Source organism: Eulemur rufifrons, chromosome 15 (assembly GCF_041146395.1).
Source record: "Eulemur rufifrons isolate Redbay chromosome 15, OSU_ERuf_1, whole genome shotgun sequence".
NCBI classification, from domain to species: Eukaryota; Metazoa; Chordata; class Mammalia; order Primates; family Lemuridae; genus Eulemur; species Eulemur rufifrons.
Window position 1 is genome coordinate 84098052 of NC_090997.1, and position 23773 is coordinate 84121824.

The following is a 23773-nucleotide window of genomic DNA, read 5'->3' on the forward strand; positions in this document are numbered from 1 at the left end:
ATAACAATGCCTTCTTCTGGAATGCCTCCTGAAGGACCTGCCTGAGACTGCTTTACAGTTAACTCTTTTTTTATAAGTAAAAAGAGGACACTCCAAAATAACAATTAAAAGTATGGTATAGTAAATACCTATAACATAGTCATTATCAAGTATTACATACTGTACATAATTTCATGTGTTATTAGGGCAAGTGCAGTGGCTCATGCCTATAATCCTAGCACTCTGGGAGGCCAAGGCAGGAGGATCGCTGGAGGTAAGGAGTTCAAGACCAGCCTGAGCAAGAGCAAGACCCTGTCTCTACTAAAAATAGAAAAAAAATAGCTGGGTGTAGTGGTGTGCGCCTGTAGTTCCAGCTACTCAGGAGAATCACTTAAGCCCAGGAGTTTGAGGTTGCTGTGAGCTTGGCTGACACCACGGCACTCTAGCCTGGGAGACAGAGCAAGACTATGTCTCTACCAAAAAAAAAATTGTATGTGTTGTGCTTCTATACGATTGGCAGCTCGGGAGGTTTATTTACACCGGCATCACAGCAAGCACATGAATAATGTGTTGCACTACAGCGTTACAATGACTATGAAGTCACTAGGTAATAGGAATTTTTCAGCTTCATTATGATCTTATGTGACTACTATCATATATGCTGTTCGTCACTGACTAAAACATCATTATGCGCTGCATGACTATACTTGTATTTTCGCCTGCCCCTCCTTTCTACAGCCAACTCATGCTCTTGCCATCTATACTTGTTAGAGCTCTTGGTTCCATGTATCAAGCACATTACCAAGCAGATGTCCAATCAGGAACAGATAAGGGACAGCTGATGTATTACAACGTGACTCAGAGGAGCACAGTCTTAGAGACCTGTGTTTCTCAAACTTTAACATGCATTCTAGTCACCAGGTTATCTTGCTGAAATGTGAAATCTAATTAAGTCTGAGATGAAGCCTGAGGTTCTACATTTTTAACAAGCCCCCAGTGGATACTTCTGCTGCTGGTCTATGAGTGACATGCAGCAAAGTTACAGAAGATGGGCCGGGGCAATTCCCAGACCTGATCAGGCTACTTTTTTTCTGTGCCAAATGCAGCGCATGCCTTTTCATGCCCTTCATCTGGCTCCTGGATACTCATCAGCCCTTGGCAGGGAGTGGGATTTATTCACATGTGCTTGTCCTCTCTGAGCAGACCCTCAAACCCTCTAGACACTTTTCTTCCCTCACATTCCTCTAACAACTAACCTTACCAGAATTTCCAATCCCTAAATGTTTTGTTCTCATCTAGTTTTCATAGAGAAAATTGATCTGATGAGCAAATACACACCATTAGTGGTAATTCTATCACCATTATTTCAATCAAAAATATTTATGAAATATTTATATATTTGCTTTTTTTAAGAAATAGCCAAGAAAGTACCTCATTCAAATTTGCTTTCTTCTTTAAGAAAGTATATCATATATCTAAAGGAATGAATATCTAATGGGGGATTTCAATCATTTTGAGAGGTTGATGAAGAAAAATTTAAGACACAGCAAGTGCTACCTATTGTTTTGAAATATCACAGTTAAAAGTGCACAAACTTCAGTGGGGTCTGGAGAAGCTGTGGATTCTACTTGCCACACTGGGTTGTTGCTGACTCAGCAATACCTACTGTGGGCTGGACTGACTTCAAAACCAAGGGTGGTGACCCAACGGCCCTGTCCATGTTCTAGCTAAAACTGTCCAGGTAATATATGTGAAATTAATCCTCTACATTCAAAATTGCATTTTGGTGTGTGTAACATCAATTGAGTGTTTTCATAAGGAGAATTATCTACATTATATAAACACTCAGCCAGCAGAGGAGTATAGATGGGCAGCGTTAGGTACCTAAATTCTTAGTGTTGCTGCAGGGGTTAGGAAGTGTCCTAACTAATTATTAATTTTATCTTCAAGCCTGTAAAAGTTTTTTTTTTAATCCAATTTAAATAAGTTGGTCATGGCACTAAAGTTTTCTAAGTAGGAACTGTTTTTTTTGTCACATTTGTGAGCATTCCTGGATATCCTATAGGCATTTCTCTAACCCTTCCCAAGCGAGTGATTCTTTGCAGCCTATATAAGGGTTCATTAATTCCTACAGATAAAAATGCATTGATCTTCTATATAAGTACCCAGAATCCATTTTAAAATGCTACAGGATTTTGATGCCTCTTGTGCTCAGTGGCGTGAAAATCTTGGAAGGTGATGGTGCTGCCAGCAAGGCTCTATGTTTACTCCCGTTTCTTCATTTCCCATGAGCGTGTGCTCGCACGCCAAGCCTGGAGCATGTACTCCCATCATTAGTAACCTCTTACAAAATAGGCTTCCTCAAATTACTGCAAATTCTGAAGGAATAGGAATGAAGCAAATAAACTTGGTCTATCTTTCTTCGGGGCCAGGTGCTCCTGCAGTGTGTATTTGGCAATTCTTCCATCCACCAATTAGACCAGCTGGAATGGGGAAAGAGGAATGCTTTGAATAAGAATATAACAATTGCAGGAAGATTTTTCATCAGCTAGGGCTGTTGATAAAACAATCAGCTTGAGGTTAGGAGTGACGCATATTGAAGTCCCTGCCTAAGACATCAAAGTTATTCATCAGAGGACCTGGAAGTAAATTGTAGTCTCCCAATTTGTTTTTTAGAAAAAGCTAATGTCATTCAGACAATAGCACACACTCACGCTCTGGCTGACTTAGAACTACCCAGCCCAATATGTCTATTAATCTTTCAAGGTATTTTCATCTAATCTAAGAGATATAGACATTTTTAATTTGAGTAATTAATTCCCCTAATTACAGAAATTGGTTGGCAAAAGATTATTTTAATTTGCCAATTAAAGGAGTCAACGTATGACCACCTGTGTCCCACATGACCCATGGTGGCTCTTACACAGACCCAACCTAGGTTTATTCCAGGCAAAACACATGATTTTTATGCAGAAAATAAGACTTAGACTGGGGTTTAATATGAGAGAAATGAGAAGAATAAAGATGATTTCTTACTGTGGTAGTTGCAAACCTGGATTCCAAAATCAGACATGAACGTGAATTGTGATGGCAAAACTTCCTTACCTGTGATGTGCTGGGTTCCTCACCTGCAATATGGAAATGGTCACTGTGAGGGACACTGGGATCAGATTGGGGACGTGGGTACACGGAGTCTGCACGCGGGGGCAGCTCGGAGCTGCTAAGGCTATCACTGTCCTCTTCTGATCGCACCTGCTCAGCTCCGCCTAGTCTTCACTGGCCCTAAGGAAAAGAAAATAGAAACAAACAAACAAAACGCATGCAAAGGCTATATGGGAGGAAGGATGGCAAAAACTCTGGAGAAATTTCTAGAACTATTGCCATACCCTTAGAAGTAAAGAATAAATTAAAGCCTTTCTTTCACCTGCCCTTTACCTACCAAGCTAACCCATATTAAGCACAGACTTTACACTGTAATTAAGTTTGCATTTCTCTTTGTGTGAGTAACTCATAAGAAAGGGAGTGTCGTGTTACTGTATTTTCCACAAATCCAGAGGAGAATCCCACTGGGGGAAAAAACAAACCCCTCCAAATAGCTGTTTCCCCTATTCAGCCACAACTGTCCTGTAGCGCCATCTGCCCTCATAGCTGAGCAGAGTGGAGCTCTCGGGAGCCCGGCAGGCCCCTGGGCTGCAGCTTTCTGAGGCTGAATAGGACCAGGTGACTAGAGGTCTCCAGACTATTCCAGAAATGTTGCTTCTTTGCGGAGTCCAAAGTTTTCTACTATTTTTTTCTATGTGGGTGGAAAAATGAAAATGGGGGTGCTGAGAAAGAGCAGGAATATAGTCCAAAGGTTATCTTTCTCTTCTGAAAAGGGAACAATTTCTTCAGACATAGGCTCCACTTGGGCAAAGTTGCTGTGTCAAAATCCTACACTGCAGACAACTTTAGTGACCTAGCCACGCTATTTGCATACTTACAAATTGACAGGTATCCATAGTTTGGAATACCCAAGAGTATTTCTATCCTTTGGAAGGATTTGGAATGTAGGAAAAAGAGAGTGAGTTATCTTTTAGCTAGCTCAAGCCTGGCTTAATTTTAAGCATTTCAAATTCAGAACAACTGGAACCTTCCTCGACGTACTGGCAATAGGAAGCTTAGAGAAGCACACACTTTGATAGCCCGGTCCAGGGTGGCAGCATACAGGACCGCTGAGCCCTTGAGGACATTTCTTCTGTCTCCAGATTCCTTCTAGCAAGGTGTTTGTGAGACTGGTTGCTCAGGCACTGGGTGACGCTCTCTACTCCCCTCCCGCCTCACTGCTAACAAAACTCCTGGGATCCAATTATAATGCACTTACTCCTCTAGCAGTTCAGCCCTGCGTCTTATAGAAGGCACCCATGCTGCTCACCAGAGACCCTGGAATCAAAGTTCTGCTCAGTGTCTGCTCGTATTCACTGGAGCTTTCGCATTACTGAATCCGTAAAGAACACAGACCTTGCCTTTTCAAGTATACGTGATGGCAGATATAAGTTGCCTTGACTTGTTTACCAAAATATCTTTGAAATGAGAGTAATTTCAGTAACTGAGGTGGTGACATTTTCTTTTTAGCCCTCTCCTTTGAGTGGATTGTGTGAAAATGTCTAAACAAACAAAAATGTTCTTTCTAAATATTACAAAATGGTGGCCTTTTGAAACAACCCATTAATATTGTTTATTTAGGGGAAAACATTTAGAAAAGTGAAAGAGCCACCTGACTCAGCAAGCTTTTTACAAACTGTATACCGAGGAAACTCGATCCAGCTTTGCTTACAGAACTGAAACAGGATAGCGCTTAGGAAGTTAAAATAGGGTTAGGTTTTCAGTGTGGGAATCCCAGCTTGATGGCTCACAACAAGATGACACAGGTACTCTGTTCACATTTTGATACTAAATCTGCCCTGGACAGCACTGTCTGCCAGGTCTGAAAAATGCAGGCATGAAAAAAGAGAGAGAAACAGTCACAAATCTTCATACTTTTTCTGAATCTCCTTTATGCGATGAACCTGTATTAGTGTCACTTCTTCAAGAAGTTTTCTTCCAGAAAGCGGAATTATGAAGGAAACAAGTTCTGATTAGCATAGTTGATTTTTCTTCGCCTAGAGCTCCAGTCCATCCCAGACCAGGAATCTGATGAGATCAATCACCATGTTTTGAGGAGAAGAGACTGAAATATTCCTGTTGTGTGACCGGCTCCATTTTAGGTACAGCGTTGCTACTTGTGGAGCAGAAAAAACTAGAAGAGGAGATAAGATTATTGGTTGTACTTTCATCTCCAGATAGTCTTGAAACCTCCCCCAGGAGATACCTAGGCAGATCCTGTCAACTCTCCACTCTCTACTATTAAAAGAGTGTGTGTATGGCCCTAGTATCTTTAAAGTATTATAATATCTTTATCCAAAATAAATTATCTTTGCCAGTAACTAAAACTTTTCCCCCAAATAACAAAATGATCTTTAACCTTGTGACAGATCTTGCTACAGTGGATGGTACATCTTGAGGAACAGACAGTGACAAGCAGAATTTAGCCCTTTTTAAATGATGGGAGATCATATGCTCAGCTCAGATGAAAGCTGGTCAGAATTCCAGGGGGTGTCTCTGAGTTAACAGCAAGAATAAGGGGATGCCAGTTTATAGGAGTTGGAGGCACGACCCCTCTGGAGTCTGTACTGGGTATGAGAACTCCCCTGCTCCCAGGCTCTGACTTGTGAGATGAATGGTGTGGCTCCTGGCTTTGCTGACTACGGGGTTTCCCTGCACAGTTTCTGTTACACTCAAACACTGCATCCGTGTGCATTCCGTGTGCGTTTGTGATGTGTCACATGGAGGCCACCAGACTGAGCCTTCTTCCCTTGATTGCTTCTCCGATGTACTTGAATTAACTTGTGTAGGACAATTCTGCTTAGGACTGGAGATGTTTATCTGCCCCAAAGACAGAGTGTGTTTGTGATCACACCAATGAGAACCAGCCCCTGGTTGCAGAAACTAATCCCAGTTCTTTCTTCCAAAGAAGAAAGAATAAGATACTTTTACTAAACAGGGCCTTTACATTTCTCCAGTGTTGCTTATCTTTTTTGCTGTTATTCACTAATAAATACATACGAATGGGAACATTTGCTAAGCCGGAAGTAAATAATAAGGACTGATATGTGTATATATATACATGTTATATAAATATTATATAAATGATAAAAAAAGGAAGGAAAACACTGTATGTCAAAGCTGCACATTTTCACACAGTCATAGAACTTCTCCCTTAACTAAGACAGGAGTTGATTTTTTCACATAAAGTTCCAATTTTCAGTCTTGTAACCTTAAATAGTGAAAATTACAAATTATAAAGCAAGTAGATCTTCAAGGTATTTTGTGTATTTTTAAAATCCAAATAATCTGTTGAATAAATCATAGGCATTTCAACAAACATTCATAAATATGTTTTTCCCTTTTCTTGTGTGTAGAACATATGCTGCCTTAGTCTGTCTGGGCAGCCACCATACCTTGGGTGGCTTAAACACCAGAAATTTATTTTCTCACACTGCTAGAGACTGGAAGTCTGAGATATCAGGGTGTTGGCATGGTCAGGTTCTGGGAAGGACCCTTTTCCTGCTTGCAGATGGCCACATTCTCACTGTGTCCTTTCACAGTGGACAGGAGAGAGCCAGCTCTTTGGTAGATATCTCTTCTTATAAGGACTCTAATCGCATCTTGAAGGCCCCACACTCATGGCATCATCTAACCCTAACTACCTCCCAAAGGCTCTATTTCCAAATACCATCACACTGGAGATTAGGTAGGGCTTCAACATGTGAGTTTTAGGGCTTTGGAGGGACAAAAACATTTGCTTTGTTAATACATGCCTAACCCATCTGTGAATTACACAAAGCCCCAAGGGATACTATGCCCTGTAATTTCCGGTCCAATCTGAGCTCTGTATATCATGTAGGAGAATGAAAGGCAGAACTGTATCCAGATGAAAGAAATTAATTGGGCCATGTTCTAGAAACCAAATCATAGGAGGAATTGAAGTGAAGGAACCAGAGCTCTTCGTCATTAAGAAAGAAGTCAGTGAGAGCACAACACACAAATACTGTCTGTGGATACTTGGAAACTTGCATTTGGAAGAATGACGTGACTTCTTTGTGGTTCCAGCATGTGCGATAAGTGGAAGTTAGAAAGAGGAAGATTTTGAAAAAATATATGTAAGGTAGAACTTCCCAATAAAGAGAGCTGCCTCAAAATTGTAAATTAGCAAGCTCTTTAGCACTGAACTCCTTCAGGCAGGCAACCCTCTTTCAGGGATGTTCTAGTGGAAATGTTTGAATTAGAACCTGAAACCAGATTTCTCCACAGTCCATTCTGACTCTAAGATGTTATGTTTTAAGAGCTCAATCTCTAATGATGATATAAAGACCAAAGTAATCCACAGTATTATTTTTCTGTTAAATGAAGAGCAGGAAAGAAAATCCAAAATATCTTCTTCTTCCTTAGGGATACATTTAAGATGAAGCATTCAAAGGAAATGTAAGTGTCTTGATCAACTGGGTAAAAAGAAATATGAACCTAAGAATTAGTTGATAATTAGGAAAATCTTACCTCAGGGGAATCCTGAGATAAGAGAAGAGTTTTCTCGTCACTGTCACTGTTGCTTTGTTTGTTTATTTTGTTTAGGGGCCTACATTTTGTTTATCGCATGGGCTGTATCTCTTCTATGGAAAAGACAGACTGATGGATATTTATGACCTAATAAATAGTTGTTAAGCTTGTTACAAGAAAAATTAATCTCAGTCAGTCTAAAATAAAATTGATCTGTCTTGTCAGTTATCTGCCATGACTAAGGAAATGTATCCCTTATATAATCTTGCCTACTCTTACATAATCAGAATTTCTGGAATGTAGCCCACTGTCTCATTTTTTTTTATGTTGGAAATATATAAAAATTCACTTTCTTCTAACAAAGTTATATTTCAGTTTAATTTGCTTTCTCTTTTGGAAATTATGTCCCATGTAATTGAGCTAACTAAAAATCCAACCAACCTAAAGCATAGCAATTAGAAGAACTTGATAAAACGCTTGTGGATCCAACAATTGACTAAACTTACTAGAATATGATGATAATAAGGGCAGGACAGTGTCTGTTTTATCCATCACTGTACTCCTTCTTGCCCTTCATGATGCCTGCTATCAGGAGGTCCTCAATAAAAACTTATTAATGAATTAAAAATCGTTTTCAGAGAGCTATTGATTCAATTGATGAAATACGTGAAAATAATCAAATTCATACTAGAGAGCTGGTTTAACTACAGTGGTTTATGTTGGTTTTTCAGGAGCTAACTACCTACATGGTACATCATCCAGGGTCTCTTATTTATTTCTTTCTATTTTCTTCCTCCTCTTTGCTGTTTTGTTATTGCATAGGCAACAGATGTTTAAGAAGATACAAAACTCAAATTAAATTTGAACATTTGTTTTGCCTCAGATTTAGTAATAGATTCTATTAGTAGAAAGTTTGCTTTAGTGAAACTCTTCGGATTCCAAAACAAAGATTTTCTAAAGCAAAGATATAGATAATATGGATTACATATGGAGTGAATTGTTGCAGATTATGGTCACAGTATGAAAAAAAAGGTAACAAAAAAATCTGTATTTGGGTGCCTTGAGGTGAGAGAATGGAATGCACAGTTTTATCATATGAAGGTAGATGATTCAATCAGAAAAGACATTGAGCTGGGAATTAGGATCCCTGAGTTTTCATCAGGGTCGTTGGTGTCATTTAGCATCCTGAACCCCAGTTAACTCATTGATAAAAGACAGGCTAGGACTTAGTCACAGAAGGTAAGTCTAAAGCAATGGTTCTTAAAGTCTTTTCCTTCAGCGTCACTGGAGAACTTATTAGAAATACAAATTCTCTGGCCCAACACTCACTGAACCTATTCAATTAGAAACTCTGGGATCTGGACCCAGCAATTGGCAATCGTTTGCCAATCCTCCAAATGATTCTGGTGAACACTCAGTTTTGAGAACCATGAGCTTTGGGTTTTCTTGGAAACCAGTGGTAAGGGTTTTCAAGGTCCCTTTTTCCCTCTACTCCCAACAGCTGTTGAGACAGGGCCTCCTACAACCTGGGTGGTGGCACCTGCTAACCAAAGGTTGAGTTGAGGTTAGACATGAAGAAATACAAGTTGTTCTTTCAAGAAATCTATTGTACGATATGGTGACTGGAGTTAATAACAATGTATTGTATGTTTAAAAATAGCTAAAAGAATAGATTTAACATGTTCTCACCAAAAATCAATGATCAAAGGTGAGGTAATGCATACGTTAATTAACTTGATTTACGTATTCCACAATGTATATATATTTCAAAACATCATGTTGTGTACCATACTTATATATGATTTTGTCAATTAAATTTTTTAAAAAGAAAGAAAGAACAAAGTAGATTTTTCTTTTGCTCTTCCTTGTTCCTACACCCTACGTTCTGCTCCCTGCATTCACATACACCAATACCTGCGAATTGGCGTCTGGTGGACATTCTTCCCTGCTAACACCTGAAATTCCTTCAGCTAGGAGAAAGCCTTTGGATCCACAATTAGACTAATATTGTTATATATTAATATATTAATAATATAATAATATAATGAGTTAATATTTTCTGTGAATGCTTTTTAGTCATGCATAACAAATTGATTTGTAAGTGTGGTGACAGACAAGACAATGCTAGCTGAAGGTAGAAAGAGAGGGGTCCCAATGATGAGGGTGAACAGGGAGCTGTAGGGAGAAAAAAGAGGCCATGAACTTCTAAGACTTTGCAACCATGCCTTGAGTTACCTTTGACAAGCATGTTCATTGAGGAGACATTTGCGAAGACAGATTTTTTTTCCTGTAGTTACAAAATCAAACTTTTCTGTTTAATGTGGTTCCTGAAGATTTTTGGTTTGTTTTGGTTTTATTATTGTTGTTACTTAATCCACAGAAGGGCTTCCTTGAGAAAGAATATGTTAATCAAGTTTCATTATGTCCATAGTTTATTCCTTGTCATCCTCACTATGATAAATCAAAGAAAAGGTTGAAGGTGGCTGCCTCTCCATTCCTTCCTGCAAATGTTTTTCTAGAAATTTTAACCATAACAGTCTCTTAGAACCATTCCTAACTACTCTGTTTGAGGTAACAATTCTGATTCATTTTAGGTTTCAAATATGAATCATTAATTTGCATTTCAGACTATTTTTAGTTTATAATCTCTTAAAGTTCAAATCAAGCCTGTACTGCATGATACCTAATACAGAGTCATGGGCAATAACTATTTAATAACATTTGTGATGATACGTCAAGTTTTCTCTGTTCAAGCTTTGAAATATTAGAATCAATCTTTTTTATTTACTTAATTGTTCCCTGTAGCTAGAGTTTGTGGATGGTTTGTAATCAGGATAAATTATAGCAGATGAAGGAAAATATGAGTCAAAGTATGTGCTACATATCTATTTATGTTCATCTACAGATAGTAAAGTATCATTTTCTAGTGTTTGGTCCACAGAAAGAACAAACTTAAGAAACTTCAAAATACTGTTACACGAGTGGGAGTAGTAATTTCTATGAAGTGTGAAACTCTACAACTTATAAAGTGCTTTCTAAATATACAATCCCCTGTGACCCTCTCAACAGCCCTGTGAAGTAAGCATAAGGCTATTATCTCTTGTTTACTTGGCTGGAGAAAAGGATTTAGGAAAATTCAATGACTTGCCCAATGTCACACAGTGAGTTGTGAAATCAGTTATTGGTCCAAATGTTCCTGTCACCATGTTCAGTTACCTCTTCTATCCTCATCATGAGCTCAGTTCCACTCACTCTGGAGTCTGGTCAGTCCCTGCGACATTGGGCCAGCTGTCATTTCAGTAGGTGACATAAAAAGAAAGAGAACAATTCATTGATAGGTGGACTCAATTGGAGAGAGGAAGAGGCTATCCCATTTCTGACTCTAGAGGTAGATACCCAAAGTCTAGTCTTAGCCAACATCTCATCATTCCACAAGAGAGTTGAAGGTATCAACTAGGTCATTTTTTATGGGAATATATCTTCTTGGTCCTAAGTTCAGTGGTTTTCACACCTGGCTAACCCTTAGAATGACCTGGGAAGATTTTGTAAAATTCAGATGTTCCAGCCTCACCATGCAATGAATCCAGTGTAAGTCTCAAGCATTGATATTTTTGAAAGATTCCCAGGTAACTCTAATGTGCAGCCAGGGCTGACCTCCACTGATACAGCTGGAATGGAAGCAAGACTGTTATAAGCTGGCACAGAAGGAGCCTTTTTCATCTTCAAACTAGGTAAAAAGAGCATGTCTGTTGACAGCCTTAAGCATTTCTATGTGGAGGCCTTGTATAATTTCAAAGCAAGCCAGAAAGTTGTGTCTACCAGGGAATTCCTGTGGGATATTATTAAAGGGTTTATGGTTAACTGATGGGCTGAATTAATGGCGAGCATTAAGACAGATTAAACCTCAAAATTTGGGCAGATTAACAAAGTGACCAATGTGGAGGTACAAATTTCAAGTTTAGCTTTGAGTTTCCTATCTTTCACAAGACAAGTACTGGTGGTAATAAAAAAGATGCTTTCTTTCCTTTACTGGTCGAGTGTGCATGGAGCAGCCCTTGTAAAAACTTGGGTCTATCCAGAGAGACACGGGAGGAGAGGTATAATTAACTTGAGTAAGCAAAGTAATAAACAGCAGCCTGAAAAACAACGTCTGGAAACCTAAGAGGGACCCAGGGTCTGTCCTTAAACTACCCCTTCCTTTAATAATCTCCTGAACAAGGAAACTCCTAGAAATTACATCCATAACTAAAGTTGCCTCTCCTTGTGTTGGATCCATGTGTGTGTGTTTGTGTGTGTGTGTGTGTGTGTGTGTGTTTGTGTGTGTGTGTGTCTGTAGAGTGGGGAAGGAGAGTGGAAGGAGAGGACATTGGTCTAATTACTGCTGAGATTCTGTCCTGTGAGTCCCATTGAGGAAACACTTAAGAATGAGAACATTTGTTAAAGTAGATGAGTTATTTTACATTTCATATAAAAATGAAATGATGAATGTATCATTTGAAGTTACATTATTAGAGAGAAAAAGGATGGTATTCCTTAACAGGGTTGGATTATACAAATTTTATTTGAAGTTTCTGTTTCACCAAAGATACATTTAGCCCTATCCTACCTGGAAATATCTAATTATTAATTAATCTTTTGCAGCTAAGCACATGTAGAAATGGATTCATAATTAGAAAACCATTAAGCCAACTGAACTGTCTCCACAAATTATAAAAGTCATAGATACAAATAAGCCCACAATACACCCACAAAGCCAATTGGAAGAGACTTCTTAAACTCAAGAACTTGACTTTATTATTATATATTAGAAGGGTAAAGAATCTAATTTATTCAATTTTAATCAACAAGCACTTATTGAGGGTCTGGTATGGGTTTGGCATTGTTGAGAATAAAAAGTAATATGGTATTTCCTCATAATAACTACAAAACATATTAAACAATTAGATAATGCTAAGAATTATTATAGAAGACAGCATATACTAAAGTTCTCATTTGAATATATATTACTATAAAAAATGTGGAACAGAAACAGTGAGTACTATCAGCAGCTGTAAGGATATAAGACAAAGTTACCTGTAGCCATAGGGCTCAGTTTCAATCTTTCCTTATCCCATCAAATCTTCCTAAAACAGCACTTTCATCAGTGGTAAATATTGGCTTCCCCACAGTTGAAGATTATTCAGAATGAGACCCATCCGTCCTGATCTATCATATCCCCTCCCCACCTGTATCCTGTAGTCAGTTGGGGACAAGTGCTTTACGCTGGGCTGTAACCCTTTTGCCCTGGCCTTTGAGAATGTGAGTTCTTCAGGCCTCCAGGACCTCTGGCAACCCTGTCTATGTCCCAAACCTTAACCCTCCCCCACCTCCAACCCTCCACACACAGACCAGACCTATACTCAGTCCCCACTGGCCCATCAAAGTCCAGCCAAAAACATGAAACTTCCTCTGACAAATCCAGGAAAAGGAAGCACAGTGTGGATCAATAGAAATATGTCTGAATTCCACTATCTTGAAAACATTAAAGATCCTAAAAAAGCTATTTTTTAAAAAATTCGCTTCCGAAAGAAATCCAAATAGTATTTTTTTGTCAGAATGAATCTCTAACTCTTGCTTCAAGATACTGATTATGAGCTGGTTCAGAGGTGACAGCAGAAAAGGAAAGCCAGTGTGTACAAATGGAAATTCAGCCTTTTTGGGGGAGAATAGAAAAATTATTCCCTACTGTTAGAAAAAGATAGCTGTAGTGACATTCTTAAAGGTGACCAACATACTGATAATCTCTTCTATGTGCAAAACAAGTTACCTCTGTCCCACTTAGCTGATTGGTCTGAGAAAGACAATCTTAGCAGCCCAGGGACATTAGTTCAAAACCTTGGCCATATCCATTAACTGTAAAGGCTTTTCATTGTAAGACTATTTGAGTAAGTTATAAATAGTCTAAACTTGTCAGGGGAATAATTGGGAAGACATTAAAATAAAAATTAGTAAAAAAGGAATTAAAGTAAACCTAGAAATTTGTTTTATTTAAGAACCTGTTATGTAGGAATTGTTTTATAATTGGTTAATTAACACCATAAGTTTTTCAGTTTTCTTTACATAAAGGGATACACACATGCATGGGGAGATTTTTTTTTTTAAAGTTTCTCCAAGTTAAATCAAATCTCTTGTAAAGTTTACCATTAACTGAAATAAAACCTCTACTTGATGGTGATATATGCTTAGATACACGAATCTTACCAAGAGAACACTGATTTCTTGGTGTCAAATGGGCAAACTTAAATAAATATATTTAAAAAAATAGCATAGCATTTTCTAATTTCAAAATCATGACTTTATATCTTGGCCTAATTATTGGCCTGTTTGTAAACAAGACTGTCTTTCAAACTATTTTTTCTAGATTTCTAGGTTTATGCAAATCAGTCAAGCAAGGATACTTACTCTTATATAGATCATACTTATTTTTGAGCAAAAAATTAACACCACTCAGAAACCAACTGATTTACCAAATGAATCATAAATCAATTATTTTATATGATATATTTAGATTCCCTCTAACTTACATATTATATAGACTCCCTAACACTAAGAAGGAAAGTAATATCATATTTGTTTTCTATCATTACAAAAGGCAGCAAAATGACAGAGAGAACAGTGCAGATTTTTATCAATATGGGCCAAGGAGGAGTGTTTTGTCAGTGTCTTCTCTGATTAACCCATTTAAACAATCTAGCTTTGTTACAGAGAGGGGACGTGTCCTCTCCTCTTTTTAACTCATTCTCTGTCCCATTGTCAAATGTTAAACAGCAGAAATATGTCCATTTGATCCAAAATGTAGTCTTTTATCTTGGCCTGGTTGTTGATCCGATACTGAGGAGAAAAATCCATTTAGTTACCCTACTTCTTTTTCAGTGTACACAGCACTTATGTGAGTAAATGTGAAGGATCCAGGGCAGATTACAGAAAATACAATGTACTGTTTGGTGTCATCTCCTGAGAAGTAACAATCCCCACTTAGAGTACTGGGATGCTGTAAAGATTAGTTGCATTAAATTTGATTACAGTCCATTGGAAATATGCTACCACGATAGCTAAGTCTGATAAGAAATACTGAGGCCATCACCCACTCCTTTGAGCTAGCCTTTAATAGCCCAGTCCAGATGGAAGCCGGAAGCCATCATTAACTTTCAACCTGTGACTTTATGTTTGGCTTTTGTTCTGTTTTATTTTTCACTGACCATGTGATAATTTTAGGAAGCAAAGAGCTACAGGAAGTAGTTCTTATAGCAAAAAGAACATGTATACATTTATTCTTTTTTTGAAATTCCATTACTAGGACTCTATCCTAAGAAAACAATCTAAAATACAGAAAAAAAAAGCTTTCTGTACAGAGATGTTTCTGCAGCATTATTTATAAGACCTAAAAATGTAATAATGATCCACATGCCTAAGAATAGAGAAGAGATCAATTTAATTATCATATAGAAGCATATGTTGAAACATCATTCAGCCATTAAACCCTGTATTTGCAAAAAGTTTTAATGGAAAGAAGAACTGTTTTTCTTACAATAATAAATGAAAAAAGAACACAAGATGGTATAAATGATACAATATTAACTGTGTAATATATGTGTAAGGATAAGAAAGATAACAGGGAATATAACAATTGTCAGTCATTGGGGAGTTATACATCATTATTTTCTTCTTAATACTGTCTTTTTATTCCTCACTTACTACAAGGAACATTTATTACACTTACAAAACAAACACACACTAGCAGAAATGGAGCCAGAAAACTTATTTTCCAAGCTACTCTGCCATTGTAAATTTGGTGATGTTAGGGAAGTCTCTGATCCTGTGGATGGATAGAATATGGCGATTTTTCTTCATATGGCTCTAGAATTAACTAATATAATGTGTTTTAAATCACTTTTAACAAGAAAAGTTCCATATAATTATATAACAATATTATTCAGAGGAAGAGAAAGAAGCTTTTCATTGTTTTTCCACACTAAAAATATTTATTTACATAGTGAAGATAGAGGTTTGCCATCATTCTTTCACCACCAATTGAAATTCTGACCACATAAAGAAAACTATGTAGACTATGATGTAACATATTGTTCTTCCTGGTTTCCCTAAAATAAGTTAAAAATATATATAATGCAGATTATTTATCTTATGAAGAATATGTTTCAGGTTACTTAAGTAATGTGATATGTATTCATATCTTGAATATTTTTTAACCTTGCCTTAAAATTTACAACCTTAATTTTAAAATTCCATAAAGTGATACTAGAACAGTACAATTTCCATTTATTTTCAATCAGTGAAAATGGATAAAGGAAAGAAGGACGAAAGGAAGGAAGGAAGGAAGGAAGGGAGGGAGGGAGGGAGGGAGGAAGAAAGGAAGGAAAGAAGGGAAGAGAAGGAGAGAGGGAAGGAAAGAGACAGACAGGGAGGAGGGAGGGAGGGAGGGAAGGAGAAAAAGAAAAATGGATCCTAAATTTACTGCAAGGGATGTTGGGTAACATAATTTTCCTATATGCTGAGAAAGAGGAAACAGATGGTGAACATGCCACCTTTGCTCTGCCACAGTCACCTAGGTGAAAAGAGAAATAATGTCTCATCAGACCTACAGGAATCCAAGGACTTTGGCCAATAAGTTGTCTGTGGTTCAGTCTGGTTTGGGAAGGGCATAGATATTGTATATCCTGGGAGATTTTTCTGAAAACTTTCACAAACTCTCAGGTGATATGAAAAAAAAAAATCATAGCCTTCATAAACTATACAATCTTAGTTTTGCCTTTTGAAGTTAATACTTTGGAAACAATCTATACCAGGCTTTAGGGATTTCTCACCCACAGAGGCATGGGTAGGCATTGGACCTAATTCCATTACTGAACCCTGCCCTTCTTTCAACTCACGTTTTAGCTTTTTTCTTATCTACTAGAAGAAACATTTTAGGTTCAGCAGATACTTTGACAAAATTAATAAGGCTTGAAGTCAGTTTCTTGTTTGTAAGCTGAGTCAAAGAGAGCAAAAGAAGCTGTAAATGAAAAGCAAGGTCAGAAACACAGGGGTGAGAACAGAGTTCGCTAACTGGGATTACAGAAACATGGGAGGTCAGGGTTAGGAGGTTAAGGAAAAATGATCGCAGTCCTGGTTCCAGGGCTAGAGCAAGGTCAGGACAGAGAAACAAGTCTGAACCCTGATGGCCTGTTGAGAGGCTGCACGTGGTGCTCTCAGATTTACTGCAGAGGAGGGCTCACTTGCCCGCTGTCACAGTCCATGCCATGTGGGAAGTGGCCTGCCCTCCAGTTGAATGTTGACATTACCAAAACCCTCAGCCTTGGAGATTTAGATTTTACTCATAACTCAGACCTAATCACAAACTGGGTTCCTCTGCTTGTTTGTTTTACTTTCTCAGATACTTGATGGGGAAAGAGATTCCTCCTAATAGTGACTTTTCACTTCTAACAGTACCTTTCCTTAAAAAAGAAAAAGAAAAAAAACCTCAAAAGGTTTTTATTTTTCTTTCCCTCTCTTTGCAGCAGAAATGCACATAGAATGTGCCTGGAGTGTCAGGCTGCTCTATTATCCAGATGGCAATACTCAAAACTCCCAGGACTTAGTCACCTCCCTTCTCAAGTGAATATAAAACATGGAGCATCTTTCTTCTCAGAGTAAGACTAACTTTAGGTCACCCTGGGCCCATTTATCACTAGTTACTGGAAACATTACAGGATCTATTGAATCATATAGCCAAAGTTATAGAAAATATAATTTTCATTTCATAACAGATCTTTTATTATTAACAGTTGCCTGGGCTGCCTGACCTTGGAAATCTCTCTCTCATGATTGCAGAATCCCTGTGTCCAAATGTGGATCTTGGCCTTTTGAATAATGTTCTCATATTTTACCCAAGCTTGTCTGTCTTGGCTAACCAGAGGTTTACTGTGGACTGATCAGTGTAGGGAAGCATTAGAGTGTGTGTATATTTCTAAGTGCCTGAACTAACATGGGACAGGCCCTATGCATAATTGCTAACCTGATGAAACAGCCTCAATTAGGTCCTCATCGCTGTCATTATCCAGAGTGGTTGGGCTTGGAATCAGAGGATGTGCATGCATCTGTTTTCGGATTTCTTTACTTTAAAAAAAAAAAGAAGAAGAAGAAGAAGAAGTTTCAGAGTGTAAGTTTTACTGGATTTAGGGAGTTGGGGGAGTTCTTAGAAAATGATGATGATTTGGAATAGGTTTATGTCTCTCCCCTGGATGAAACTTTAGGGTCTTGGTTTTGTGTATGCCTGTTTCATGAGGTGGAAGATCCAACTCCAAGTCAAGAACACATTTGTGACAATTTAATAAAGGAAAAATACACCAAAAAAAGCACTTGAGCAACCCCTTTGACTTCCCTGTTTTACCTGCCTTGACCTTGACTTAAAATATGCCACTCCCCTCTTCTCTCTCAACTCCCCTCCCCCAGCGAAAGCTCCCTCCCTCCCTAGCCCACTGCCCAGGGAATACCTTCCTACCATCCATTGCTCAGGAGGAACCACTGCCATGAAATTAGGCCTCAGGGCTCACTTTTTCCTAGGACTCTCTTCATTGAGGTGTCCCTGCTTGTTTGTGCTCTCTCAACCTGGCCATGGCCCCCACACTGTGAGTTTTAGATCCTACTCATTACCAGCAGTGTCTAGATTATAACAGGAGAAACCAAGATTCCGGCAGAGATTGACATGATGACTTAGCCTAGAGTGATGATGATAGACTGGTTTAAGTAACTGCTTAATGTGTCCTAACTCACTCATTTTAATAATATGTCTATTCAAATAGTTTCAGAGTCATGATATGGTAAATTTAAAGAATAAGGAATGTGTGTTTAATGTCTTTTCTATTTCCTTGTGAGTGCTTACAGAGTGAACTTTCAACAACACCAATTGAGGAAGGGAAGTGTTGAAGTCTATATACAGAAAACAGTAAACATATAAGAAAAAGAAAATATAATTCCTTTGGTTAAAGAGAGTACTCTGATAATAAACTGTAACATGAAAGTAATTTTCTCCTCTTTTAATTAATAGCAAGTAAACATCTACATTCAGAATTATCCCCATTCTACAGTTAGAAAAATGGAGAAATAAAGCTTTCAAGGATTTCATCCAATATAACAAAAAAACTAGACACAAATTAATGGCTTACAGATGCAGGATATTTTTCAAAGAAGCAGCAGAAATCATGTTATCTTTGATGTAACATGTGTAGAACTAACACAAATGTTTGCCTTTGAGAATTACAATAGTCAGAGGGGAAAAAAATCTTTTTCATGTTTTTTATTTTAAAATTCTTATGTGTATGTAGTCACTTCTCTAAGACAGGCCAAGGTATTTTTTTATGAATAACAAATTTGACTAAATAAATTATGCAATAAGCTAAATTAAAATTTTCTCCTAATAAATCTTAAAAGTTTCCTCCTCTTTTCACCAGTTCTTTCATGAGAGAAAAACACAGGCATGATGACAATGGCCAAGACAAAGGTCTTCCTCCTTCTTCCCAAATCCTGTAAACTAGAATAGTTGTTGCACTGGGCAGAATCACTGCAGTCCTTATCCAGTGAGTCACACTTAGGTGTGCCAGGCACTGAGGTCTCTGCCCTCAAGTGGCTCTCAGACCAGAGGTGGTAGACAAACAAGTATCCTGTCAGGAGTGAATATGGACAGCCATAGTAGCATGTAGGAGGCCACTGAACTCAGTCCTGGGAACCAGGATATGATTTGTAGAAGACATAAGAGCCAAACTCATACCTAAAATAGGTGTAGGAATTAGCCTAGTGAAAGAATGTTCCAGAAAGATGGAATAGTACATGAGAAAAGCTGGAGTTGAGAGAGCTTACAGCATATGAGAAGAAGTCAGAGAAATCCAGCATGAAGGACAGTGGGGAGTAGGGATAACTTAGCTATTAGAATCTTTCTTTTGTGCTTTTGGTACACGTACATTGACCGCCACTAGTAGTGCTAAGTTGAATAGACAAGACTAGATCTAACTGCTTGCTGACATATTGTACAAACTTGTGGATAAATATAAAGACTTTAGATATGGACAAAGACTGAATATTTTCCTTAAATGATAGGTTCGCTCTACCCTGTTCTTCCTATTGTAAACTAAGTTCAAACCCAAGTACTGTAAGATTGGCTCTAAATTTGACCAACTCATGTATTTCATTTATGTGTTACCCCCAAACTCTTTCTTTCAGAATTCAAAGGAATTTTTTTCTTAAAAGCTCTAACACTGACATTCTGAATAATTTCTCTCTTGTCCAGTTAGTTTTTTAAAAGATATATATTGAGATTATTTTCCTGATTTTAGAAGAACTACATATTCATTTTAGGAAACTTGAAATATATAGGAAACTATATAGAAAAATAGAAGATCACCCACAATACCACCAAGGGTGATGACCATTGTCAATATTAACTTGTACAGAGTATTCATGATATTATTTTCTAAGCTTTTCTATAAAAATATTTCATAACAAATATTTCAACAATTTGAGTGCATTCCTTTTTGTGTACATATATACATACAATATATATTCCACTCATTTTAAAATCAATTTTAATTACATAATTTATGAATATACTTTTATTTTGCAAGTATTTATAGAACTGTATCTAGTGTGTAACTTTTAGCCCTGTTGAAAATACCTTGTAAGCTATAAGTCTGTTGTATTTCAAAGAGCCTGGGACTCCTGCAGTTCTCTATTCATTAGTTTTAAAGCACCTCTGTGTCATGACGTCGGTGGCAGTATTATTATCCCCATGTTGCAGATGGGGCATCCAAAGCAGACAGCAGTTGCGTAACCAAGACAAGGCTAGAAATAGAATGGGGGTTATTTTGAAAGTAGGTAGAGTAAAAATTAAAGGTAAAATTAAATATTGGTGATTTGTATCTTTATTCAAAGCCTCATCTCTTTGAAATGAAAATGCATAAAATACATTGGCCCTTTGTTATTTTTCCATAAATTAAGAATCAAATCTGACCTCAGGGAGAACACATGGATCTCAATGGAAAGTTAAGCTAGTTGCATGTGAGGAGTTGCTGCCAGAATTTTGCCTGAAAGCTTAAATGCCACATGAGAGCTGCAGGAATTCTAAAAGATTATGTTGAATATGGATGTTGAAATTAAAATACACATACATGTCTGCATGCAAGCACACAGACACACATGCAGAATTTTAAGTCCAAAAGTAGCACCAGAGCCAATTCCATGATATTTTTATTAGTAATCTTTACTTGGGCGCAATTTTGCTTGAAGCTGGTGGGATTCTTTTTCCTGAGTCGAGCCTGCAGAATCAAGCCTGCTGGGAGTCAGCAAACCACAACAGACGTCATCAGGTCTCTCCTGCTTCAGGATATACATACTGATCACTGCAGGGGTCAGGGGAGAATTTTATTTTTGCTTGCGCAGGCTTGCACAATTGTCAGCGGATATAACCCTTGCCTTTCTTTGAAGTGTGAGCTATCAAAAACTAAATAAACCAGATGGAGCCATTTTATGATTCAAGGTGACAGAGCAGACCAATGTCTGAATGATATTTCTTTTTGAAGATGGAAATAGAATTACAAATTTGCTACATCTAATTTGCACCTTCCTTTGAAAAGGTGGAGCCCAAAAAGAAATTTTTCCCAAGAGCTTTTTCCTCCTGAGAAGTAATAACACTGAAAATAAGAGAGAAAGGTAGCAAAATTGACTACATAATACATGGAGCTAGCAAGAGAATGAGGGGAAAATTGTCAACTATGAAAGTGACAAACGCTGAGTCCCTGGCATTCAGATAACCCCTGTTCTCCTTGTGACCAGATAAATATACATTCTTGATTCCCAGATTCCTTCCATTCTTGGTGCAATACTTGGAAAAAAATTTTGACCAGGTCTTTGGCATTTTCATCTTTTCTGGGAATACTTCTAAATGACCTAGGGGAAATTTTCTAAACCAAAGAACAGTTTTGGCAGCAAAAATAAGCCTCTGTATGTATTATGATTGAAACAAAGTAATTTAGCCTTTAACTCATGCAAACATCCATGAGAACTCTATGAAAAGCAGAATAAAATGAATTTGATATCTCTATTTTTAATGCATAGAAAAGATTTTTTCACTTTATTATTTTAACTCTATAAAAGAAAACGTGATTGATGATTTGCTAATAAGCAAGAAGGAATTAACTAGATTATTAATGTTAGTATTATAATTTACTCTTTTAGAATTAAGTTCTCAATTATATTCTCTGATGTGTAGAAAAATATAAAACAACCTCTCTGGGTCTTTATTTTTCTCATCTGTACAATGAGGATAATAGACCTGATTTCAAAGGGTTGCTGAGATGATTGGATGATGCAATATAAGTAAAATGTCCAGCCTAGTGTCTGTACATGATAGATTTTTTTCTGATCCATTCCCTTCTACTTTCTTGTTGTCTTCTGTGGTATTTGAATAATGTGTACGGACTTCAGTAGACTAATTGTGTAAAGTCCAACTAGTAAGGGCACAAAGCCAGGTATGTCTAAAGGACCTACCATTTATGAATGCTAACTACGTACCTGGCACATAATAAATACTCGATAAATATTAGTTATTATCATACCACACACCTCACTTTATCCTCACCATAACTCTGGAGGGTGTTTATTTTCATTCTCATTTTCCAGTTCATGAAACTAAGGCTTGGGAGGCAAAGTAACTTGCCCAGTGTCGCACGGCAGGATTATGACGGAGCCAGAATTCCAGCTGCGATCTGCTCCAGAGCTCCTGGCCTTCTCGCCGCAGCAGGCCCCACCTCTCCACCTAGGCATGGGGTGGGCAGGCCTCAGGGGGGTTCAGTCATCTGGAACAGAACAAAGAAGCCAGAAGTAAGCTAAAAGGACTTCTGGAAAAAAAAAAAAAAAAAGACAAAGTAGCTGGCATTCTCATCCATGTGTTTTAAGAGAAACTCTCTTCGGATACAGCTAATTTCTAAGCTAAATACAGCTTAGAAGTAGCTACCTAAGCCTACTTACTTATAGAATAATGCACTTCAAAGACACTGTTAACCAGTTTGGTTATCCGGTTTCACAGCCTCTAGAATATTCAAAGCAGTAGAATTGAAGGTAGGGACAGGCTGCTGCAGCCAATTGCCTTGAAAACAGTAAAAGTGACCTGAAAATCTGCCAAATGCTGACACAAAGCTTTAAAAACCATAGTAGCCTGGAGCCATTTAGCACAGGAGCAAATAGCCTGAAACAAGCAAAGAGTCCTTAGAGTATAATAATTGATATACATCATAAAGTCATTTAAATTGTTAATACAGAAGTATCTTACACATTTCATATAAAAAGAAATTTCATCTGAATATTCTTTTAAGTTCAGTAAATTAAATACGAAGTAGTAGTGAAAAAAATCACTTAAATGAAACACCTCCTCTGTTCATAATACTAGCAAATCAAAGAGTTATGGTAAAATTAACTTATTCATCATCAACCCTGAAGACTTAAGCACATAAACTTTAATCTTTGGCTTTGTTGGACTTTATTCTATCATATAGAACTTTTTCAGTTGGGTGATAGAAATTATACCAAAGACAAATGTTATTAATATTAGGCATACCCTTAAGCATTCCAGCATCTGTAGTATGAGAAATGTGTCCTTGTTTGGCTTAAGGAGTAAGCAACTTTTCATTTTACCACTAAAATTTTAATCTAAATATGGTCAAGAAGAAAATTAACACATTTTCTGGAAACACACAGACATACACATACCCCTAAGCATTCTTACCTTAAGCATTGTTGACTGAATGTGTTATATTTCAACATACGTTTGCATTAGTTTCACAGCCCTGGGAAGATAGGGACTATGATAGCAGTGGATAAGGTAGCCGGAGGAAATTTCAATAGCATCAAACAGTAATTTGGGATTTCAAAAGTCAGAGTTGTCTTCTGACTTTTATCTGTAGCTTTTCATGCATCCCGGGACAAGTCATTTGAATCCCATGGGGATCCCTGTCTCAGCATGGTTGGCAGGCTGGAGGGATAGGGCAGAACGCATTCAGTTCCAGGTTGCAGATTACTGAATCCGACATAAATCAGGAACATACACCCCCATCCGCTGAAGTCCTGTCCAGTCTTTTGG

At 37.6% G+C, this 23773-nt stretch overlaps 1 protein-coding gene across 1 annotated transcript in view; it reads left to right on the forward strand.

Annotated features, from left to right (window-relative positions):
• Positions 1-23773, forward strand: part of PDE7B (phosphodiesterase 7B) — a 210657-nt gene that overhangs the window by 30910 nt on the left and 155974 nt on the right. The window lies entirely within an intron of this gene.